The 25,168-nt window shown below is 40.7% G+C and overlaps 1 protein-coding gene across 3 annotated transcripts in view; it reads left to right on the top strand.

Annotated features, from left to right (window-relative positions):
* LOC308400862 (SPRY domain-containing SOCS box protein 4-like) overlaps window positions 1-25,168 on the top strand; it is a 66,023-nt gene that overhangs the window by 3,290 nt on the left and 37,565 nt on the right. The window contains exon 2 of one of the 3 annotated variants that reach the window (XM_080888884.1): window positions 722-807. The exons of the other annotated variants lie outside the window; for them this stretch is intronic. The gene's annotated coding sequence lies outside the window, so the exon portion shown is untranslated. The remainder of the gene's footprint in view (window positions 1-721; window positions 808-25,168) is intronic. 3 annotated transcript variants of the gene reach the window in all.

Here is a 25,168-nt window from a genome sequence, read left to right as displayed (position 1 = left end):
TCTCATATCGCCCAGCTCTACTCATCACATACTAGTTTTGTAAAATCTTTATGATAAACTGATCATAAGGTTATGCCACTTAGATTGTGATAGATAAATGAATTTTCCACCTTCAGACTATACTGAATGTGTCTTTTGTTCACCAAGGTACCAACTACCACCATTTATTTATCCACATCTAATGCAAGCCATAGATCGTTGTGACGTATGCAGAAGTGGTGCAGTAGACCCTTTCTGGCTCTTATTTACTGCTTTCCATCAATAATCTGCATATAACCTAAAGACCATAAATTCTTCGGCGTAGCATTTCTGATATTTCTACAGTCTGAACCACGAGTTACAAACATTGAAAGACTGAGCCCTAAAAATGGCAAGGTCATTTGGTGCAGCAGTTGGAGTCTCCAGTTATCTGATATACAGTTTGAACAGAGCATAAATTTTGCTTTACTGTCTCCTCCGGCTGTTACAAACCCTGTCCTGCCAATGTCTCTAAAAATGAGACTATCTGCTTTTTTGTTCAGGATGTGGACAGGAAATCTATTCTTAATATTTGTTGTGGGTTTTTTTTTAAATTTATTTATTTTTTTAAACAAACTCGCTTTGCTGCTAGGATGTTACCATTGAGACACCATGATTAGCTCTCCCTGTTATTTTAAAGTTTTTAACATAAAATGTGGTTTGGACAAACCCTTGTGCTTACGGATACTCGTTTACTTCACAGGGATCAAAGTGTACCCTAGTGGACTCGCGGATGTGGCAAGAATAAATCCCCTTTTCTATTGGACCTACTTGGATCAACTCGGCATGGTTCGCTATGGTTTTCAGGTTTTTCCATTAGGTCACAGTACCTGGTTCTTTTGTTAGTACCTGCTTGCCCGGGCTTCCAAGCGCTCCGAGTAGGTACTAAAATGTGATGTCTTAAGACTGCATGCCTGTGGTGTCACTTGATGAATTATGAGAGTGACTTATTCATAAAAACCACTTTTTTTTTTTTTTTTTTTTTTTTAAAAACCTGGCAACAAGGGAAAATGCAACAAAAAAACAATGCTGTGGTCACTGAGTCTGATAAAAAGCTCATACACCGAGCAGCAGGTATATTCTTGCCTAGACGTCCACCTTTGTTGTAGTGTTGCGGGACTCTCAGACGCGTTGCAATCGGAGTAGAGTTGTGGCGATCCAAGGTGAGTCGATCTGAGTAGGTACTAATGGAAAAGGGGCTTTAAATCCACTTGAGTCAGTCTGCACCAACAAGTGGAAATCTTCTGTGATGTGACTCTTTGCCAAAAGGGACTTGACTCGGTTGGTTGCCAGAAATATACTGGTTAACCTTGAGTTTAACCAGAAATATACTGGTTAACCTTGAGTTTAACCAGTATATTTCTGGTTAACTCAGGGTTTCCATAGGTGAGAGTGTGCTGTGGAGGGATTATCGGTCTCCCACTCCAGCATTTGTCTCCAGATCGCTCAGGGTCTCATGATCCACTTATACACAGGATAGCCGTCAGCTTTCTGGTCTCCCTGAGGCAGTCAGTCCCTTTGTGTAAACATCCTGTGGTGATGGCAGGCTTGCAGAGACTGGTGGTTGTCTTTGTGAGATGGACTCTATGGTCGGTGTCCAACTCATGTCTAATGTTAAAAGACCCTGTGTCCTCGATCACCATCAAGGACACAGGCTCAGGCTTTTTTTAATTTTTTTAAATTTTTTGTCTTTGTGTTTATTTTCTTTTTTAAATTTTCTTTTATATAATGTTCATATAGTATTAGAACGTTTGTTTTAAATAATTACAATATTCAAGAAAGTAATCGCAATTTCTGCCGTAAGGGAGCAGTTGTGCTAGTCAGGCAATCATAGATGGCGTCATTATCACAAGCTTATACAGAATGCTAAAATGTGCTTTGATGGTGGTTAGAATATCTGTATGGATGTCCCAAGTAAAATATAAATGTGGGACACGTGACAGAGCCTGGGATGACCGATGTGGATACTTTCCAATTCAAACATTGTCAGGAAAGAGCACTGTGCTGAAATAAAAACGCAACAGAAGGGTGTGTAACCCAATTTTCAAGCAGCACTTGCAATGCTCATAATTTTTTAATAAGTGAAAAAAATGGATTGAAACTGTTAGGAGACACTTTCCCTCCATAGACAAAAATTGAATACTGTCTCTAGAATTCCACTTTTATCTGTCCGGTTAATCCCTCCATCCCACGCTCACTTTAACAGAGACTTGCACTCGGTAGTAAAGATGTACACTCAGAGCCCAGGCTGTTTCAGCAGAGCAAGGCTGTAGTCAGTGTGTCTGATGCTGACTCAGTAGAATGTTAATGTTGTGAAATCCCATTAAGAGCAAGCCAGTGCTGAGCAGGGCCCAGCCTGGGCTTTACGGGACAGCAGGTCATTTTAAAAGGCCGGCAGTGTCCCTGTGTTTGCACTCTTGTAATAGGATCTAATTACTTACTGGGGCGATCGTGGCTCAAGAGTTGGGAGTTCGCCTTGTAATCGGAAGGTTGCCGGTTCGAGCCCCGGCTTGGACAGTCTCGTCGTTGTGTCCTTGGGCAAGACACTTCACCCGTTGCCTACTGGTGGTGGTCAGAGGGCCCGGTGGCGCCAGTGTCCGGCAGCCTCGCCTCTGTCAGTGCGCCCCAGGGTGGCTGTGGTTACAATGTAGCTTGCCATCACCAGTGTGTGAATGTGTGTGTGAATGGGTGGATGACTGGATATGTAAAGCGCTTTGGGGTCCTTAGGGACTAGTAAAGCGCTATATAAAATACAGGCCATTTACCATTTACTTGAGTGGCTCACAGTAAATTGAACGGCTCTTTTAAATTGCTCCCACTCATGTTTAGTTGCTCTTCAAGGCAGTTTAGATGAGTTTTTTTTTTTTTTTCTTTCTTAACAAGTGTTACTGATGGAGGATAACAGTTTTCAGAGAGGCTTTAGTCCAAAGGGCAAATGCTGGATGGATTTGCCCTAAGGCTTTAGCCACTCTTGTTGGCTGGGGTTGGGGGTGGAGAAACAAATCCACCTATTGCTTTTGTTGCCCTGTCCTGATAAGGGTGATTGAACAGCAGGGACTGTATGCAAAGCAGCAACATTTCCCACCAGGTTCAGCTGTGACTACCACTGGCTTTCAGATGGGTCGTTTGTGGCCTTTGTCTGCTATTGAATAATAGTGTCCACCCAGTCTCTATCATGACACTGATAATAGACTGTATTGATGCAAAGCCTCTTCGTCTTTTAAGCAAAAGGTTTCCTTTAATATGCAAAACAATTGAGAAAACCCTGCTCATTGCATTCTTACTTCAGGCACTGAATGTATGACTAGAACATCAGAATACTGCGTGCCACCTGGTGGTACCTGGTGCTATTTAGGGTTTTTTTTTTTTTTTTTTTTTTTTTTTTTTTTTTTTTACCCAGCCCTCCAGGCACACCAAGGATTTTCTCAGCAGAGTGTGTAGCGGGAGCGACAAAATACCAGGGCTGTTTATCTTTCGCATCTAAGAAGGATGTGGTGTAAAGAGCTCCTCTTGGAGAAAGTTTCCACCTACGCTTCTGTACTTTTCACAGAAGCTGGGCACAGTGTGTGTATAGAAGTACAAACTCCTATGAATGAAAATTACTCTTGTAGAGCTGCACCCAAATGTTCAGCTACTTAGGATATTTGTTTACTGGTTTTATTTTGGAGATGTCATGATCATCCTGTAGTCTCTATTTTCCTGTCTTGAAACGGTCTATGAGCCAAGCTTTCATTAGTTTCAGCTAGTGCTGGGCGATATGGAAAACATATTTATCACGATATGAATTATTTTATATCACGATATACCACCTGACCTGTGGTCATCGGGAAAGTACGCAGTCTGTAAACAGCGAGCGCAGAGGGTGCAGTCTTTGTTAATGAAATGGATGGTTACGCTCATGTAGGGCTGCGTATCTCTGCTCATCCATAGGTCAGTCGTCAAGGCATAATGCACGACACTGCAAACATCCTTCTCTACTTTGGCCCGGCATGCGTCATACAAGCGAGGCAACTTTACTGAAGTGCTTACGTACCTCGGATCATGGACTTTGACGAGGTCACGGAAGCTGTCCTTCTCAACTACATAAACGGGGATCATGCCTTTACAAATGTAACGCGAGATGGCTCCTGTGGTTTGTTTATGGCGCTGGGACGTTTTCTCACAAGGGCCTTGTGTGAAAGACTGTATCTTCGGCTGGCTATAGTTTTTCTTTTCCCAACTTGCTGCAAAGAAACGGCATGTGCATCAAAAAAAAACTATTTCCAACAGTGTAACACTAGTTGCAACTGATTACTTCCAAAAAAAGTATTTATTTTGCTATTAAGCAGTAAGATCTTAAGTTTGCCTGCATGTGTCTTGATCTGTGGATCACTTTCAATAGTTGACTGCAGCTCTTTTGTTGCTAACACTGCGACTACAGTCTCCTGAGGCATTCAAGCCCCATTTGGCTCTCTTTGCCTTTGCAGGCAAAGGGAAACCAACTGTGGTGTAGGAAGGCTGTAAAATGCCCTGTGAGATGGGCTTTAGGGTCAGGAACGCCCCCAAACTTGGCAACTCATTCCATCCCTCCTGTTTTTAACTCATTCACTGCCATTGACGTCTATAGCCGTCAATGGCAGTGAATGAGTCAATGGGTTTAACTCATTCACTGCCAGCCATTGGCAGTGAATGAGTTAATTTGAATTGCATTTAAAGTGCTCCTGTCTGTGATCTCTTTTCATATGTGCATGATTTCCAAATAATCAAGATTCCATTATTGATATAGAGATGCAAAACTACCAGATTTATCTGATTGACCCCACTTACCTGTCTGTAGCAGTATATGCGGTCTGTGCTGTCTCTCTTTAACTGCTGCATGCAAAACAGTGTACCCAAACCGCTGGGTCAGCACAAGGCCACAGTCCACATACACAGCCTCAGTGAATCATCTCACCTCGGATAACGTATTATGCAATGGTGTGTTTGTGTATGTTGGTACAAGAAGTGCAGACGTACACAGCAGCCTAGGGCTGCTCGATTATGGCAAAAATGATAATCACGATTATTTTCACTGAAATTGAGATCACGATTATTTGACGATATTTATTTAACCCTTTAAGACCTACTATAGAACCAAGTCCACCAGAGCTTATATTATTTTTTTTACATGCTGTAGTGCCATTTGTGGGAGCATTTCAAGTTGCTATACATCAATACAACTGTTATAGCCCATATTTTAATAATATGTATGCATTAAGTCCATAGTAATTACATAAATTGCAAAAAAGTGCAATAAGCTAAAAAAAATTGAAAATCGCTTTTGTTTTGTTTACATATATTTCTACTTGGAGAAATTTAAGAGGTTTATCCCTCAAAACTTTAAATACAATAAAGTTGCAAAAAAATAGTTTCCCACCACAGGAAATTTATTTTGAGTGTCTTCATAGTTTTATTTTGGAGATACAGCAATTTTTATATATTGCAGGAAAAACAAAAAACAATCCTATGATGCAAATTTGCAAAGAAAACAGCATGTGCATCATTTCACTGTGGGAAGTGTTACGAACAGCTGATAGGAACGGCAAAGCGTGTTTCTGGAATATTATGTTTTTGTTCCTGCAAGCGCTTTTTATGCAATTTTTGCAAAGCTATATGTGGAACGAAACCGTGACCGAGGACAAGCTGATGGCATCAGATGTAAGTACAACTCCTCCGGTTTCATATGCAAAACAAATTATTGCGCTAGCTTACACGGTTCAGGTTCTACAGGGATTTAAAAATAGTTACGCAAAACGGAGCATGCTGCTCTGACCGGCTTTAAAGGGTTAACAATGACTTTAAAAAATAATATAAAATAGTGTGCAACACCACTGAAGTTTTTTTTTTTTTTTTTTTTTTTAAACTCTCTTTTCAACCAACGGCAGTCACTCTCCAAATAACTTCTGCTTAGCTTTCCGAGCTTCCCTCGGGTCCTCTTAATCAGCGGTCTCCACCCTTTTTTTGCGCCACGGACCGGTTTATGCCCGACAATATTTTCACAGACGGCCTTTAAGGTGTCGCGGATAAATGAGGGAGGGGCTAATAATCGGCTCAGTCATTTTTAATGATCGTTGAAAGCCCAGATCGTAATCGTGATTAAAATTCGATTAATTGAGCAGCCCTACTGAAAATACATACAGGAGGCAGGGACGCACAAACAACAACTGCAGGTGGCAAAAGAATAAATAAATAACATTGTCCAAATCACTGACTAGGCACCACTAAAGCAGTAAACAAGGTTAGAAACCATGAGGATTAAAAAGACTTACTTTATTGAGAGGGAAAGTCTGAACCACGTTCATCTGAACTCAGTGGCATGTAGAATGTTTTCCTGTCAGAAACTGACTGTTAACACAATAAGTATTTACATGGATAGTTGGACATAAAGGCCACTATCATGAAATGAGCACAGCTGGTGACCGCTCCACAACAATTTATACAGGTTTTGCTACACACTTATCCCATTGCCACAAGATTTACCATAGTCAGTGCACAGCTCCAAATGAAAAAGCCACAAGACTATCGACAAAGTTAAACATTGCATCTGGAGTTGGTTTACTCACACTCTGATAATCATATGCCTCTGCTTCAGCATATTGACAAAATGCATCCACCACCCTCCTGTTATCCCTTCAATTCTGTCTCAGTAAGCTGACAGCAGGCTGCTGTAGGGCTGCTCAATTAATCGAATTTTAATCACGATTACGATCTGGGCTTTCAACGATCATTAAAAATGACTGAGCCGATTATTAGCCCCTCCCTCATTTATCCGCGACACCTTAAAGGCCGTCTGTGAAAATATTGTCGGGCATAAACCGGTCCGTGGCGCAAAAAAGGTTGGAGACCGCTGATTAAGAGGACCCGAGGGAAGCTCGGAAAGCTAAGCAGAAGTTATTTGGAGAGTGACTGCTGTTGGTTGAAAAGAGAGTTTAAAAAAAAAAAAAAAAAAAAAAACTTCAGTGGTGTTGCACACTATTTTATATTATTTTTTAAAGTCATTGTTAACCCTTTAAAGCCGGTCAGAGCAGCACGCTCCGTTTTGCGTAACTATTTTTAAATCCCTGTAGAATCTGAACCGTGTAAGCTAGCGCAATAATTTGTTTTGCATATGAAACCGGAGGAGTTGTACTTACATCTGATGCCATCAGCTTGTCCTCGGTCACGGTTTCGTTCCACATATAGCTTTGCAAAAATTGCATAAAAAGCGCTTGCAGGAACAAAAACATAATATTCCAGAAACACGCTTTGCCGTTCCTATCAGCTGTTCGTAACACTTCCCACAGTAAAATGATGCACATGCTGTTTTCTTTGCAAATTTGCATCATAGGATTGTTTTTTTGTTTTTCCTGCAGTATATAAAAATTGCTGTATCTCCAAAATAAAACTATGAAGACACTCAAAATAAATTTCCTGTGGTGGGAAACTATTTTTTTGCAACTTTATTGTATTTAAAGTTTTGAGGGATAAACCTCTTAAATTTCTCCAAGTAGAAATATATGTAAACAAAACAAAAACGATTTTCAATTTTTTTTGTAGTTTATTGCACTTTTTTGCAATTTATGTAATTACTATGGACTTAATGCATACATATTATTAAAATATGGGCTATAACAGTTGTATTGATGTATAGCAACTTGAAATGCTCCCACAAATGGCACTACAGCATGTAAAAAAATAATATAAGCTCTGGTGGACTTGGTTCTATGGTAGGTCTTAAAGTAGAGCTGGGCGATATGAGATTTTTTTCATATCACGATATGTTTTTTCATTTCAGGCGATAACGATATCTATCACGATATAAGCCAAATAACTATATTTGTAAGATTTAAATGTGCCGTTGCTCACAAGTAAAATGTGAAATAATCAGCAGCTTGTTTTTATTTAAATATTTATTTCCCATAATAAGTTCAACAGGGTAGATGTACTTAAGGAACATGAGACTTTTTCAGATAAATAAAGGCAAATATTGCAAACTACACAAAAGACAGCCGCTAAAGCGTTTAAGTTTCAAAATAGAACAAACGAACCAGACTACTAAATTGTCAATTCCACTTAGAAACAAAATATTAATTCTAAAAATAAATCTTAGTTTGTTTTACAGAAGAACAGACAAAACTGACTAACTTTTGTCAATATCAAATAAACTGAGAACTAAAAGGAAATTCTCAATCTCTCCTTGTTGTATAGCTGAGCTTTTCAAACAGTTTTAACAGTTACTTTAGTCTGACAAAAGCCGAATGACGAATTAGCGCTTCCAGTCAGAGACTGAGGCTACGTCCACACGTACACGGGTATTTTTGAAAACGGAGATTTTCCGTTTTCGTTTTAAAAAATAATCCCGTTCACACGTAAAGGCAGAAATGAAGGAAAACGCTGCTATGAACATGCCAAAGCAGCAGGTGGCGCTAGATTCCTAACAGTGCAGAAATGTTGGCCAATCAGAAGTCTAGAAGCCTCGGTGGGAAAAAGTAAACAAAGCTGGGGCATAGAAGCATAACCGAGTCGTATGTGTGGAGGGACAGTAACTGTGTGTATATGTAAGCATTTAAACACTGCAGAGAGTAGAATTAACAGTATTGTAGAAATTCATTTCACCGAAACAATAACGTGGCGCACAGTGTGACGCATGCACCAGTTCATTGTATTTCCAGACTTGCTTTCGGCACAATTTACAGTGCACGCTACTCTGTTTTTTGTCAGACTTGAAATAGCCGAAATACCTTCACCCTACGGAACTTCTATGGCTCTTCCGTTCGACAATCTCTCCGGCATTGGAACCATCATCTGTTTTCTCTTCGGTCACGCTCGGTTGATTTTTCTAGTCGGTACACTCATTTCCTCCATTACCCGCTGGCTGCTTCCCAAACAAACACACGTGCGGCTTGGCACTTGTGCTGTACGTAACAAGTCACGCGACGTGACGCTGCGGCTGTGATTGGTTCGGCTCTGCGCTACTTAATTTGGATTGGCTGACTTTTTTTTTCTTTTTTTTTTTTTTTTAAAGAGGACAAGAGCGGCGAGGTCTATCGCGATAGCTTAATTTCTCTATCGAGTAAAAGTTATATCGCGATACATATCGTTATCGTTCTATCGCCCAGCTCTACTTCCTGCCAACTTCTAACTCCGTTAAATTTCATCAAATCGGTTTTCGTGGATGCCTAGATGTTAAACTTAATTGTTACACCTGGTAGAGCAACAACACTGATCATTTTATTACAGACGAAAGGATTTAGACAGTTTTTAACTCTCAGCGATGGCGCAGTGATCGTTGGACTTAGGGACCTGCAGCAGAGTTTGGGCCCAGGCACGGCTAATGACATCAGACTTAAAGACTGGATATCAATGCTAAAGCGACATCAGTTGTTTACATTCTCTAGCAGCCCAAACATGTCTGAGAGCGAGAGCTGCCTATCACTTAGGGCTGAACGATATATCGCATTTGCGATAATATCGCGACATGATCAAGTGCAATTTTCTAACCGCAAAGGCTGCGATTATACTGCGATTATAAGGCTGTCCAAATTACTACCATATCCCAGAATTCATAGCGCGGCCCAGCCAAACTCCAGTTTCCAGCAATGGCGGCCGCTACTAAGTTTTAAAATTACTCATACTAATCTTTCTGGGTCACAAAATAAACTTTTAACATATTTTCAGGCGAGAAAGTAGTTGTGTAAACATCAAATATCTGCTTGGTTTATCAAGATATCCCATATTTGCAAAAGTGCTTCGACGTTTTCAGAGGCGTCTGCTACCCACCAGCTCGACAGCTAGCCGGGAGCTCGAGGATTACTGATGCGGCCGAGAACGGCACAACTCCCGGCACATCATTTTCAGATCACCGCGGAGTTTCGCTGCTCGGGTTAAACGTAATATATAAGTCACTTAGACAACCTAAAAATGTTATTGTTGGGCTTTTTTCAGTGTTTTGTTTGTTCGTGAGTAAATCGGTTTGGCTGAGATTAAAGTTATTAGATTAGACAAAATAAAACTTTATTAATCCCCCGGGTGGGTTCCTCCTTGGTTTTCACACAGCTGACTAAACGTCAAACAGAAAACTTATTAAACAGAAGTATGAGACAGTCGAGAATTTACACCAGTGTCTGGTTATATTTTAGATAGCAAGAAGCAGACGGCCGAGTTTATTAAACTCCACCGAGACAGCGGTGACGCTAATCAGAACTAGCCTTCTGATTAGCTAATCAGAAGGCTAGACCGTCCAATTTCACGCCTTTAAACTTTAAAGGCGTGTTTGTGTTTATACAATTGCTATTATGTTTGCACTTTATGTGTAATGTTACTGACTGCAGAGATCAGTAAGATGTGTGTATTTTTTATTTATTAGTTTTATTTATTTAATATTATTTTTTAATTGAATGACTGTCTAGTAGTTCACAGATGTCGAAAAACTGAGTGTGGTAAAGCCACTGATTTTTTTTTTTATGTATATTTCTGCAATCTGCACATTGTACTGACTTTCATTTTAATGTTTACACCAGGGTTCCTTGTCAGCACTTTATGCTCAGATGTTTGTAAGCTAAAAATAAACTATTGTGTATGTTCAAATATACTGTTGTGATTGAAGAAGTTAAATAAAAATGTCAGTCATCAATTCATGCATCACCTCATGTCATCATAACAGAGGTCTGTCTTCCAGGAAAGAACAGTTTAAAATTAATGTAATATAGTATTGGCCATACTATATGATGTATTGCTTGTCTTTGTTTAATAATACAGAAGACAAAGACCTTAAAAAAATAATCGCATATCGCATCGCAATCGCAATATTGGGGCAAAAAAAATCGCAATTAGATTATTTTCCATAATCGTTCAGCCCTACTATCACTCAATGACTATAAAGAGAGCTAAATTCAGTATTATGAAAGTGGACTGGTTACAAGTGATTGGATGTCTTTCAAAGTACAACCCTTTGCAAAACAGGTAAGAAAATTATTCCCCGTAAAAAATAGAAACACACTAATGAAAACCAAGCTATGAAGCCAAGCAAAGATGATATACTAGCAACCTGAGACCAAAAAGTAAGCAAATGAATCAACCAAGCATTGCCGGAAGACTGGGTATCTCCACCTTTATATGACAGGACAAGCATGTGGTGGATGTAATAATAATAATGGATTGGATTTATATAGCGCTTTTCAAGGCACCAAAAGCACTTTACAATGCCACTATTCATTCACTCTCACATTCACACACTGCTGTAGCCACAGCTGCCCTGGGGCAGACTGACAGAAGCGAGGCTGCCATATTGTGCCATCTGCCCCTCTAGCCAACACCAGTAGGCGGGAGGGTAAAGTGTCTTGCCCAAGGACACAACGACCAGGACAGAGAGCCCGGGGACCTTCCCTTTTGGTTTATCAGTTTTTATATCCAAAAATATAATATAACATAATATATTCAAATAATATATGACAGCTGGGATAAGCTCCAGCGTCCCCTGCGACCCTGAAAAGGATAAGCGGAAGCGAATGGATGGATATATTCAAATGGCTTTTTAACAGAAATAGCAAGGGTGTAACTGCAGGTTTCTCTCAAGAACAATACTGCCAGATTAGACTTTGGACAAATGATAGTCAAAATAAAAATCGTGCCTGAATGATAGGAAGAGAAAAGTATGGAGAAGGGGAGAAACAGCTATTGATCTGAAGCACACCACATCATCTGTCAGACAGGGTGGAGACATTTTACGGCATGGACACGTATGGCTGCCAGTGAAACTGGGCCACTAGTGTTTTTGATGACGTGACAACTGATAGAAGCAGCAGAATCAATTCTGAAGTGTACAAGACTATATTCTCTGCTCAGACTTAGACAGATGCTGCAAAATTGATTGGACAGTGCTTCACATTTCAGGTGGATAATGAGCCAAAAACATACTGCAAAAGCAACCCAAGAGTTTCTCAAGGCAAAGAACTGAAATATTCTTCAATGCCCAAGTTAGCCCCTTGATCTCAACCCAATAGTGCATGCTCTTCAGTTACTGAAAATTAGGGCTGCTCGATTATGGCAAAAATGATAATCACGATTATTTTCACTGAAATTGAGATCACGATTATTTGACGATATTTATTTAACCCTTTAAGATAGAGCTGGGCGATAGAACGATAACGATATCTATCGCGATATAACTTTTACTCGATAGAGAAATTAAGCTATCGCGATAGACCTCGCCGCTCTTGTCCTCTTAAAAAAAAAAAAAAAAAGATCAGCCAATCCAAATTAAGTAGCGCAGAGCCGAACCAATCACAGCCGCAGCGTCACGTCGCGTGACTTGTTACGTACAGCACAAGTGCCAAGCCGCACGTGTGTTTGTTTGGGAAGCAGCCAGCGGGTAATGGAGGAAATGAGTGTGCCGACTAGAAAAATCAACCGAGCGTGACCGAAGAGAAAACAGATGATGGTTCCAATGCCGGAGAGATTGTCGAACGGAAGAGCCATAGAAGTTCCGTAGGGTGAAGGTATTTCGGCTATTTCAAGTCTGACAAAAAACAGAGTAGCGTGCACTGTAAATTGTGCCGAAAGCAAGTCTGGAAATACAATGAACTGGTGCATGCGTCACACTGTGCGCCACGTTATTGTTTCGGTGAAATGAATTTCTACAATACTGTTAATTCTACTCTCTGCAGTGTTTAAATGCTTACATATACACACAGTTACTGTCCGTCCACACATACGACTCGGTTCTGCTTCTATGCCCCAGCTTTGTTTACTTTTTCCCACCGAGGCTTCTAGACTTCTGATTGGCCAACATTTCTGCACGGTTAGGAATCTAGCGCCACCTGCTGCTTTGGCATGTTCATAGCAGCGTTTTCCTTCATTTCTGCCTTTATGTGTGGACGGGATTATTTTTTAAAACGAAAACGGAAAATCTCCGTTTTCAAAAATACCCGTGTACGTGTGGACGTAGCCTCAGTGTCTGACTGGAAGCGCTAATTCGTCATTCGGCTTTTGTCAGACTAAAGTAACTGTTAAAACTGTTTGAAAAGCTCAGCTATACAACAAGGAGAGATTGAGAATTTCCTTTTAGTTCTCAGTTTATTTGATATTGACAAAAGTTAGTCAGTTTTGTCTGTTCTTCTGTAAAACAAACTAAGATTTATTTTTAGAATTAATATTTTGTTTCTAAGTGGAATTGACAATTTAGTCTGTTTCGTTTGTTCTATTTTGAAACTTAAACGCTTTAGCGGCTGCCTTTTGTGTAGTTTGCAATATTTGCCTTTATTTATCTGAAAAAGTCTCATGTTCCTTAAGTACATCTACCCTGTTGAACTTATTATGGGAAATAAATATTTAAATAAAAACAAGCTGCTGATTATTTCACATTTTACTTGTGAGCAACGGCACATTTAAATCTTACAAATATAGTTATTTGGCTGATATCGTGATAGATATCGTTATCGCCTGAAATGAAAAAAACATATCGTGATATGAAAAAACTCATATCGCCCAGCCCTAGCAGGAAGTTAGTTTGCATCTAAATATAATATACCATGTTGTGACTGAGGGATTTATAAAACAAATTAAGACGTACAGCTCTGCTATCACTTCCGACATAAATGAAGACAGGAAAGTAAACAGCAGGGACATTTGTAGGTTTACTGAAATTTGGCTAGCTGGTATATAATGATGTGCTACATGATCGCTAGTGTTATGATTCGGTGTTGTCAGTGTTTTGTTTTAGGCGTAACTGTTATGTGTTTCCTGCTTTACTTTGAAAGTCTGTCTTATCTCAGTGTGTTCAGTTTACGCTTCCTTGTCTCGTCAGTTCTGATTTGCCCCAGCTGTGTTTCCCTCCTGTTGTCCATTCCCTGATTGCTCCCTCTATGTATTTAAGCCCTGTGTTTCAGTTTGTCAGGTTGGCGATCTTTCCCCCGGGTTGTAAATAGTTTGGTGCTTTGATGTAAATGTCTTATTTTGCTTTGATGTAAATAGTTGTCGATACTTTCGTTTTGGGATTTTTGTGGAGGCCCGTATTAGTCTTTTTTTTGTTGGTTCGCCCTCCTTAAGAGCAGTGAGCGTAGGGGCATTTTTTTTTCCTTTATTTTTATTTTTCCTGTGTTGCACGCCGGTTGCCTAGGCCGGGGTGTAACACTAGCGACACAGCTATGGTAGTATAATATAAACGGTGAAGGTGGAGGATAAACACTAACTCCCCCCCCCACTCAATTAAAGTTAACATGAGGGTTCCCGAAAGTTCGGGACAAATGCAATCGCATGGCAGGATGCTGTAAACAGACTGAACTTCAGTCGGGAGAACAACTGAGATAATCCATCCACAATACGAGGTTAGTTATCAATATACTGCTGCATGGGCTGAGCTGTAGTTACATCGTAAGGTTTTAAAAGCTGAGCTTCAAAATGATTAGCGGTAATAAAAACCGAGAGGCCGACAGTGATCACTGAATGTTTTCAGGGGCTTGTTGAGATTAAACAACATACAAAGCATTAAAACATGTAAAAAAACACAAGTCTTATTAAACGCAGAGTAGTTTGGACCCGGAAGCAGGATTCACCACGTCATCACTCAGACCGGATAGCAAGATGATACTTACGGCTTTAAAATTTGTAATGGTAGTGGCTGTGTTGGTCAAAGCATTCATTCTTAAGAATGTACCACATTGCTGATTTGGCTACTCCTTAAGTTTTTGCTACATTTCTCTGATAGGTTTATTTTAGTTTTTCATTCTAATAATGGACTCATTAACTTGCATCCAAGAATCTTTGGACATCATTAAAGACTTTTAGTGAAAAACTTTTCTCGTTGGAGCTTTTTGTTATGGAATAATGAGAGAACGAGCCATGAAACTGCCTGTCTTTCAGTTGTTGCATTAGTTTTGAGCCTCTGAAAATGGGGCACTATGTATTTAAATGGGTGCTGCAATGCCTAGTTTTAATTCAAGCGGTTTAACCAAGTCTGAAAGCCTGCATTTAAAATCCACTGCTGGCATACAAAGGTAAAACCTTCTCTAACCACATGTTTTGGGATGTTCACAAAGTGACATCACCATTTAGTTTGAAGTCCTCTTTGGAGAATTCAGCTTTAGCTTTTGACGGTCTCTGTTTCGGAAATTTGGAGTCAGAAGTGAGTGGTTTGTTTTTTGTCGTTGTGTTTTTGTTTTTTGTTTTTTTTGTTTTTTGTGTTAAACATGGTTTACTAGGAGTTTTCCTACATGTGAAAGGGAAAATCACTTTTAATTTATTTAAGCTTAAAATGCACTTTTGTTAATCAAATGTCTTTAAAAAAACCCAAAACAAAACAGGGTAATAAGTGTATACATCTGTCGTAAGAAGGCAACATGGACTTATTGCGTCAAAGATATGCCATCAGCAGTGCTTACAGAGTTTGAGCGCCCAAAGGTCTATTTTTATCCAGGAATTTTAACTCTCACACCAAAAGGTGGTTTCTCATCTTATTTTTGTTGATGGGTCTTGCACATACACATGCCTCCACCTGTATTTGCAACCGTCCCGAGAGCCTAACCATTGTTTAGCTGTAGTTCACTGACATGAATAATTGAGCTGTGCTCCTACATCTATGCCCTAGGGATCCTGTTGTTCTACTGATGTTCAACGTCTTTGTTGCCTGCTGTATTGTTCTGCAAGATGTCAGCATCCTTTGTTCACAGCAGTTGGTCCATCTAAAGAACCCTATTAATCTTTCCACTTTCTCTACATTTTTTTTTTTTCTTGAGTAGTTTACGGTTTAGTAGGTCAGGTGTCCGGTTTAAATGAAGAGAGGAATATATTTTAATGGTGGCAAATGCCAATCTTTGTTTGAAAATTTAGCCTGTAGATTTATTGCACTATTGTTTATCTACATGTTCAGAGAAGGTAATTGTAAAGCTTTGTTTTGTAGTGAGTTCTCTTGAGTTTGGGACAGACGAATGTCTTTGAGGCTGAGTGTTTCTGGGACACTGGGGGAGGAAATTGCTTAGATGAAAGTGACACAAACAGGAGAAGACAGTTTTCACACCCGTGTCTTTTTTTTTTTTTTTTTTTTTCCTTCTTCCCCTTTCTTCCAAATATTGTTTTGCATTTTTAATTGGACGTCAGTCAAGTCCTTGAGCAAAAAACCCATTAATTATCCAAGTAAATTCAGTCCGTGTTTGACTGTAGCTAATGACTTATGTGTGACTTCAGGGTAGATGAGGCCACAAGCTCTCAACTATAGAAGATTGAGCTTATTTAACTGCTCAAAGTGACATGGCACTTTTGATCTGCTAACATGCCTTCCAGTTAAGCTCAATGTCGTCACGACCATCCCATGGCCTACATGCAGAGCTTGTCAAGTCATTTTTGAGCACAGCTCATTATGCTATTAAAATGTCGTTGTTTTTTTCCCTCTTGTAGCAGGAGGAATCTGAACATGACTCACAAGATGACTTATCTTTAAATTCTAAAATGAATGAATAAAAGTGGTCTTGAGCAATCGTTCGCCAAGCTTTCTGAAGAAGTCTGAGTTTGGTTTTTTTTTTTTTTTTTTGGGATATTGGCTGCTTTTTCGCTCACTTTCAGCCCAGTCAATGTATCTGATCATTTTCAGATGTTTCTTTTGTTTGGTAAGCTACCCACCAAATCTATGAATCGAGCAGTAAACCTTGTTGATTTGAATCAACAAGGTGATTCTGAAAGATTTATTGGCCAAAACCTTAACATATCTCAGCATGGTGTGCAGTGGTTTCTTAAAAAAGTTTGAGGAGACTGGACAAGTGGGGGACCAAAGTAGTGGAGCTATGACTGTGTCTAATAATAATAATAATAATAATAATAATAATAATAATAATAATAATAAAAGAATAATGTTAGTGTGAGAGCAAGGCAGGAGGTGTTATCCAGCCTGCCCGATTGTAAGTAAAACTTTCTATGTCTGTCATAAATTCTTAGATTGATGTTTTGAAACTTTACCAGCAATTAGAAACTGTGGCAGCTGAACTTACCCACTCTGTTTGATCAGCAATTAAAAAAAAAAAAAAAATAAAAAGTTTTGTGCCAAATTACCAGATGCACAGGAAATAAACGCGGGTGGTAGCTGAATACAGTTGCATGAACCAGCATTGTTCTAATTTTTTATTTTATTTTTTATTGTAAAAAAAAGTGTGTCCAGTGTTCTGGATATCAGTTTTCAGTTTGAATTTCTAGTTTCAAGAAATTGCCTCACGTATTTCCCAATTTCCTAGTAAATTATAAAGAACTGAAGAGTGAGTCTTGACGTTTGCCCAACGCTGTACATGATGGGGAAACATCCCCAGAGCAGTTCTAGTTGAATGCTACAGAAAGATATAATGCACCCCTGCGTGGTACTATGTACAAGTAAATTATTTACCGTGAGGAGACTCGCCACTAAATTATCAAACTCAATCACTCAGGGAAGAAAAAAAAAAACCTTCCTAATAAAAGCACTGGCGATGGATGTGTCATAGAGCTGGTATGTTTGTTGCCCAGCCATAATATAGCACACCTAAGAAGATGAGAATTGTGACAAAGGAGTCAGCCTCTGGCCAAAAGATAATCATTTGCACTGGGGTTAAACATTTATAATGACATTGCTCCTTTTTTTTTTTTTTTTTAAAGTGGCGTTTAATTTACTCAGCTCAAGTCATGTTGGTTTATCAAATGAACAAAACCTGCAGGAAATTTAGAATTGAATTTAAGTGTGATTAAACAGACGCATGACCTTTTTAAATATACAGTGGGGCAAAAAAAGTATTTAGTCAGCCACCGATTGTGCAAGTTCCCCCACCTAAAACAGAGGTCAGTAATTTGCACCAGAGGTACACTTCAACTGTGAGAGACAGAATGTGAAAAAAAAAAAAATCCATGAATCCACATGGTAGGATTTGTAAAGAATTTATTGGTAAATCAGGGTGGAAAATAAGTATTTGGTCAATAACAAAAATACAACTCAATACTTTGTAACATAACCTTTGTTGGCAATAACAGAGGTCAAACGTTTACTATAGGTCTTTACCAGGTTTGCACACACAGTAGCTGGTATTTTGGCCCATTCCTCCATGCAGATCTTCTCGAGAGCAGTGATGTTTTGGGGCTGTCGCCGAGCAACACGGACTTTCAACTCCCGCCACAGATTTTCTATGGGGTTGAGGTCTGGAGACTGGCTAGGCCACTCCAGGACTTTCAAATGCTTCTTACGGAGCCACTCCTTTGTTGCCCGGGCGGTGTGTTTTGGATCATTGTCATGTTGGAAGACCCAGCCTCGTTTCATCTTCAAAGTTCTCACTGATGGAAGGAGGTTTTGGCTCAAAATCTCACGATACATGGCCCCATTCATTCTGTCCTTAACACGGATCAGTCGCCCTGTCCCCTTGGCAGAAAAACAGCCCCATAGCATGATGTTTCCACCCCCATGCTTCACAGTAGGTATGGTGTTCTTGGGATGCAACTCAGTATTCTTCTTCCTCCAAACACGACGAGTTGAGTTTATACCAAAAAGTTCTACTTTGTCATGTGGTCAGATGAAACCATTCTCCCAATCCTCTGCTGTATCATCCATGTGCTCTCTGGCAAACTTCAGACAGGCCTGGACATGCACTGGCTTCAGCAGCGGAACACGTCTGGCACTGCGGGATTTGATTCCCTGCCGTTGTAGTGTGTTACTGATGGTGACCTTTCTTACTTTGGTCCCAGCTCTCTGCAGGTCATACACCAGGTCCCCCCGTGTGGTTCTGGGATCTTTGCTCACCGTTCTCATGATCATTTTGACCCCACGGGATGAGATCTTGCGTGGAGCCCCAGATCGAGGGAGATTATCAGTGGTCTTGTATGTCTTCCATTTTCTGATGATTGCTCCCACAGTTGATTTTTTTCACACCAAGCTGCTTGCCTATTGTAGATTCACTCTTCCCAGTCTGGTGCAGGTCTACAATACTTTTCCTGGTGTCCTTCGAAAGCTCTTTGGTCTTGGCCATGGCGGAGTTTGGAGTCTGACTGTTTGAGGCTGTGGACAGGTGTCTTTTATACAGATGATGAGTTCAAACAGGTGCCATTCATACAGGTAACGAGTGGGGGACAGAAAAGCTTCTTACAGAGGACGTTACAGGTCTGTGAGAGCCAGAGATTTTCCTTGTTTGAGGTGACCAAATACTTATTTTCCACCCTGATTTACGAATAAATTCTTTACAAATCCTACCATGTGGATTCATGGATTTTTTTTTTTTTTTTTTTCACATTCTGTCTCTCACAGTTGAAGTGTACCTCTGGTGCAAATTACTGACCTCTGTCATCATTTTAAGTGGGGGAACTTGCACAATCGGTGGCTGACTAAATACTTTTTTGCCCCACTGTAGTTGGTTCCAGTTCAGTAAATTTATAGACGGATGTCACAACCTTTATGAAGTTTCTCATATTTATTGGTTACAACGTGGTAGTTTTAAAAAAAAAAAAAAAAAAAAAAAAAAAAAAAAATCCCTGGAACTCGTGGTGCCAGTCATGTTGGTTGTAATTTTTATATTCAAATGTTCTTGCTTTATCACTGGGTTTATTTGTTTCTCATCTGTCTGGTACATACGAGGAGGTGGTGGTTCAGCACCTCAAAGCAGCTAACAGGGTTGTTCATCCTCATACCAGACATTAACTTGTACAATAACGATAAAGCTTATCTTTACTGGCCACTATTTTGGTCTTGGCCCATGAGCTGCTCAGACAGTAGAAGTGATTGGTTATGAAAGTGTTTTTGAATTGAAACAGAGTTGGAAACTATCGTGGGCTGTAGTGTCCCAAGGGCCTTCTACTGATAAATGGTTCACTGCCTCTTCCCTCTAACCATCATTAAAAATGTCAAATCGTTAAAAGCTGCACTTCTTCATAATCACCACTCTCCTCGCTGATGGGCGATGTCTCCTGGCCTCATCTTTCCTGTTTTGGAGAATGCTTAATTGCTTTCCCTAGTGTTTGTAAACTACATTTGAATTGTTCCTCAGTTGCCTCAAACCGATTGTCCTGTTAATTATTAGTAGATGATAAAAGACTGAAGCAGAGTTGCACTGGCAAGGCGACAGGTGCTCAACACTCATGCACCTAGTTAAAGATGCCAGTGTAGTCAGTGGTTAAGGGTCTTGTACGAGGGCAGTGTGTTCTTTAGGAAGTGAACATTTAAAAGAACAGAAGTAGAACACAAAAGTGGTTACACCCATTTAAAAATGGCTACAGTTTAGGCCGAGGTGGTCCAAATCTGTTGAGTTATTTAAATAAAATCGTAGGTATAGAGGTTCTCGCAGGAGTTATTAGACAGTAAGGACACATTAGCTGTAAGTTACCTGGCTAGTTGACAGCTAATAATTGCATGCCCATGATCTAATAGAGAAAAAAATATACAAATACATGTAAAAGCAGTTCCGTAATAATGGTTTTGAATGAAGATGAGAAAACTTAAAGCCAGTGGTTATCATACTCTGTGGCTAACTGTAGGTGTATTAAACAATGTAAAACAAACAAAAACACTTAATGCAGTTTTCAGGTTAATGGGTGCAGTTTCTGGGTCAGTCCATGACAAGAAGTTGGCACTTAAATGTAGGCAATTACAAGCACGAATGTAAGCACAAATGTAAGAATGGTAATAGGTCTAGACCCAAGCCTGTATCAGCCAGCATATTTTAAGCCAGCCACAGTGTCCATGCCCACTAACTTTTTTTTTCTTTTTTTTCCCCAAGTGCTATTTAATATGTTGCAGCGTGGTTCAAATTATTTTGCTGCTAAACACTTCTAATCCTTAACTTGACCTCCAATCTGAAACCATTATTGACCACAGAATGATTCATCTTCTGTGAGGCATCCAAAACCCTGAGACCTGGAAAGAACAATATCCAAGAGTCCATATGCCATCACCGAACATTGGACAGGATGTTGAAGCCGTGGTCCCTTCTGACCTCTATGTAGCTCTCCCATCGCTGTGTGTGTGCGTGCCTGCCTGCCTGCCAGCCAGCCAGCCAGTCAGTCAGTCAGTCAGTCAGTCACGGAGCATATTGGCACCTTGACTCCAGATTGAAAAGTGGTTTTGATGGCGTTTTCAAGAAGTCTTTTGTGCCTAATTTCCAGTAACACAGATTTGAAAATATAAATGTGCATCATCTTAAACCTTCAGATAGGGCGGGCTGCTCCTTCACTGGTTATGCTATGGCGATGAATGCTTGTGTGTTACTGATATCACCTTGACTTGAGTTTCCACACCAGCTCGCTGCCTGTCACTGGAGCTGTGTGGAGGCAGAGTGGGAGGAAACAGTTGGCGACGAGTGAGGGGCATTGGAAAGCGGCTACCGTGTAAGCTCTGTGAGCCATCCTGCTGTTTGGTCAGACTACACACTGTCGGGGCCCGGATCAGTTAGATGTGCTTGCTTTTCTTGAGGGCTGACAGTTTAGAAGAGGGGCACTCTGTTGCCACCGTGCTAAATCCATCATTTTTTTCCCCTCTCCTATAAGTGCAGTTTAGCTGAAAAAGACACAACGCTAGAGTTGCCATGGTAATATCATCCTCAGTGCTGACAGTATTTTAGGTAAATGTCTGAGAAATGATCTTAAGTGTTTGCATCAATTCGTCTACAGTTAAGCAGTCACAAAGAATACATACAAAGTAAGATGTGTACTTGGGCAGGTTTTCTAATGAGCTCAGTAGCTTAGACTTCATAGGAGGGGGTATCGCTCTTTTTCACATGTAATGCTTAAGAGGGCATCTGTAATTCATGCATGTGTATAATTGGTGAAAGGCTTGAATCTGGACTCAGATGACCGTAAGTGACAACATTTACATGCACAAGCTAAGGCCTCTATAAGGAACTGCACATTTCTCAGACAGTTTTTTCTTAAATGAATAAAAGCCCTCAAATACTTATTGGAAAGAATTACTGCTCTGTTCTAGCTGTGCTCATAAGGGTTGAGGAGCCAGCATATTGAGGACTTGACAAGTGGGATAAGATGAGAGAAACCTTTTGTTAGTCCCACATGTGGGAAGTTTGTTTGTGTCACAGTAGAAAGTGAACAGTGCAAAGCTGCAGTGTGCATGACCATGGGGAGGAATGTTGTGCTAAAGCCACAGCAGTGCACCTCCCTGCCAGTCAGACATCCTCCGAGCTGCACTGATTCAGTAATACAGCTCACATTCATGACATTTAGGAGTCTGTAAAAGTTAAAATTTATCTTGAATTTTTTGGCTCCTCCCCTTTGTGAGTGTGGACGCTTCATCTCTTTGCTCTTGAATGCTTTGCTTCTTATATTGATTTTTATTGATTTTTATGCTGATTTTTTTTCCCTTTTTTCCGTGTGAGCTTACCTGCGATAACTTCTGGACACTTGTAGATCATTAGGACTAGAGTGTTCTTAACAGAAACAGCAACATTTTATGGTTACCTTGTCCTCAGCGCTCCGTGTGTCTGTGGCCTAGACACAGCTGAAGCCTGATTACAGCGTCTGGGCACCGAGCAGCCTCAATAGCCTGGAAAGGTGCTAACCGCTAGGCTAACTAGCAACAAGATGCCTTCCCTCTCCACAGATGACTACCACAGCCTCCTGCAGAAGATTGCAGTACTGGAGACAAAAATTCATCGCTTAGAAGTAAACGTGGAGGTAAATGGACTGTGTGGAAATGAAACAACCTTGCCTTTGATTCAAAACAATGGCGATGAGCAAGCTAGTACACAGCTAAGGAGCACAGATAACATGACCAAGAAAGTAGACTCTGTGCATTATTATAAATCCTCAAGTGATAATCCCCCCCTTAGACTGTCTTGGTGCAAAACCAAGACATAAATCATGTCTCCTGGAAGGGGGAGGACGTATCACAGGCAGGGCACAGCGAGCTGAAATCTCTGAAACCGACTGGCCTTCACTTCCTACGAGACAGAGAAGCTCTTCTACCCCTGTATACAGGAGGAAACAGGACTGGACAACCGTGAATAGGAAGGTTAACAACAAACCTCCAAAACAACTGAATGTGAAACTGCAGAACAGATTTGCTCCACTATCAAAGGACCCTGGATCTATATCGGACAACCATCCATCTAAAAGCAGCGAAATAAGGTCTGAAAATCTGTTGAAAAGTGAAAGGCCACAGGGAAAGCTAAAGGCTAGGCCTGAAACTCTGATTGTGGGTGACTCTGCCGTAAAGGATGTACAAAGGATGTGCGGTAAGAACACTAAAGTCCTCTGCTTTCCTAACGATATGGTCAACAACCTGAAGGAGAGAATTCCTCAAATTGCAGATGAATATCCAACTGTGACAAACATTGTTCTGCATACAGGGTCAAACGATGTGTCCAAACAACAGTTGGAGGTTCTGAAACGGGACTTTACTGGATTATTAAATACTGTAAACTCTCTGAATGCAGCTGTATTCATCAGTGGACCTGTACCGCCGGTCAGAGGAGGAGACGAGAGATTCAGCAGGTTGTTTACACTGAATAAATGGCTTATATCAGCATGTGCTGACCACTCAGTGCATTTTATCGACAACTTTAATATTTTTGGGGAACGCAGGCATCTGTTCAAAGCAAATGGATTTAATTTTAACAAGTCAGGGGTGAAACTGTTCACCTCCAACTTGTTTTATTCCATACGTCATCCATCTGTGCTTGGTGCCAAGGCTGAGATAAACGAGGAGTTATCTCATAAAGAGGAACAAACAGTACTCCAAGAACAGACAAAGCCCAGCAGAAACCTTGAGGAGGAGCTCCATTTGCCCCCACCCGGGAAGAGCCTCAGAAAGGAGAGACATCCATGGCATCTGAGGAAGAGCCTCAGAAAGGAGAGACATCTAAGGCAAGAAGAGGGGTCCCTATTTGCCTCCAACTCTCTCAACAACACCAACGACCAGGACAAGGGACCACGACCTTCCCCAGTCCCCCAAACCCCTGACAGGCCATCACCCTCCTCCCCCTCCCTTTCTCCCTCCTCCCCACACCTGAAATTCACTGAGGAGATGATGGAGCGGGTCAATGCTGGGCTCAGATCTACCCCCCGTCCCAATCCCTTTTTGTCCCCCATAAACCCCCCACCAGAGCGGCCAAAGGTTCGCCATCGAGCCCCACCCTCAACAGAGCAATCGAAGTCACATTGCCCAGCCTCGCCCCCCTTAGTTCCTCTTCATGCCCTGTCTCCGCAGTCTGATGTGTGAAGGGTCCGGGCTGTGAGGATTATGGCAGTGATGACTTTTCCCAGGAGAAGCTGGGACCCTGTTTACTAGAAGGTTTTAAAATTTCTGTACTTTTAGGTGACAGGAGACATGTGGCCTGGTCAAAACACAGAGAGCTGCACTCTAAAAGATCTTTAAACATAGTAAACATACCTTGTGTGCCACAGACTGCTCCCAAACACGAGGGGACAAGTAATACCTCTAAAACACTTAAGTTGGCTTTATTAAACACTAGATCTCTAGCTGGGAAAACATTTTTAATTAATGATTTAATCACTGAGCACAGCCTTGATTTTATGTTTTTAACTGAAACTTGGTTGGACCAAAGTAACAGTGGAGCTGTTCTCATCGAGACGACCCCTCCTAACTACAGTTTTATCAGTGAGGCCAGGGTGAGCAGGAGAGGAGGAGGGGTTGCTGTCTTATTTAATGAATCATTTCAATGTAAGCAGCTATCTCCTGGAAGTTTTCAGTCTTTTGAATATGTGGCTTTACAGCTGAAGGCCCCATCCAAAGTTGTGTTTCTTAATGTTTACAGGCCTCCCAAATACTGCACAGACTTTTTTAATGACCTCAGTGAACTGCTGTCTGTGATCTGTGTTGATTTTGACTGTGTAATTATTGCTGGGGATTTTAACATTCATGTGGACAACCCTCAGGACAAAGGGACTAAAGACCTGAGTAACACTCTGGGCAACTTTGGGCTGACTCAGCATGTAACAGAGGCCACACATAATAGAGGACACACTCTTGACCTACTGATCTCCAAAGGCCTGAGCATTTCAAAGGTTACTGTGTCTGATGTGGGCCTGTCTGATCATTACTGTGTTTTCTTTGAAAGTAAAATCTCAGCCCACACAAATATATCAACAACAGTGATCACAAAACGGTGTATAACTGAACACAGTAGTGCAATTTTTAACCAGGTCTTCCCATTAACACCTGACCTGTCCAGAGGGTCAGTCAATGAGCTCGTCA

The sequence above is a fragment of the Rhamphochromis sp. 'chilingali' genome (assembly GCF_963969265.1).
Source record: "Rhamphochromis sp. 'chilingali' genome assembly, chromosome: 8".
Taxonomy (NCBI): Eukaryota; Metazoa; Chordata; class Actinopteri; order Cichliformes; family Cichlidae; genus Rhamphochromis; species Rhamphochromis sp. 'chilingali'.
Note: the sequence above shows the minus strand (reverse complement) of the source record. Positions and strands in the feature narration are given on the sequence as shown.